The sequence below is a fragment of the Penaeus monodon genome, chromosome 32 (assembly GCF_015228065.2).
Source record: "Penaeus monodon isolate SGIC_2016 chromosome 32, NSTDA_Pmon_1, whole genome shotgun sequence".
Classification (NCBI taxonomy): Eukaryota; Metazoa; Arthropoda; class Malacostraca; order Decapoda; family Penaeidae; genus Penaeus; species Penaeus monodon.
In genome coordinates, this window is record NC_051417.1 from 30,744,782 (window position 1) to 30,745,187 (window position 406).

The following is a 406-nucleotide window of genomic DNA, read 5'->3' on the forward strand; positions in this document are numbered from 1 at the left end:
CACGTGAGCGCCTGCGTTTATGTGCGTGGCATGGTACATGTGTGTGCACAAGTGCGTGTCTCGGAGACGTCCATGTGTGCAGTAAATCACTTGAGTATCGCGCGGACCAAAAACAATGGTAACATCATCACTGGCCTCCCCGCGCCCGGGTGCTCGGGACCCCCCACGGCACGCCGACGATCGCTGGTCTTAAGCGCAACACACACTGCGCTGTCTATCAAATATGCAAAGCACCAATAATAAAAAACAGCGAATGGAGGAATAAATTAAAAAGAGAAAACACAATACAAAGGGCTAAAAAAGCAGCACTCAAGCAAGGCCACCCCGTCAGCCAACAGTGCTGCTGCATGTGTGCCTCTTGTCTTCATAATAAACAATAAATATTCCTCGCACCAAAGGGGTCGGG

The 406-nt window shown here is 50.5% G+C and overlaps 1 protein-coding gene across 1 annotated transcript in view; it reads right to left on the reverse strand.

Annotated features, from left to right (window-relative positions):
- The window catches only part of LOC119593792, a gene marked incomplete in the record, with an annotated part of 129,698 nt that overhangs the window by 3,295 nt on the left and 125,997 nt on the right, over positions 1-406 (reverse strand).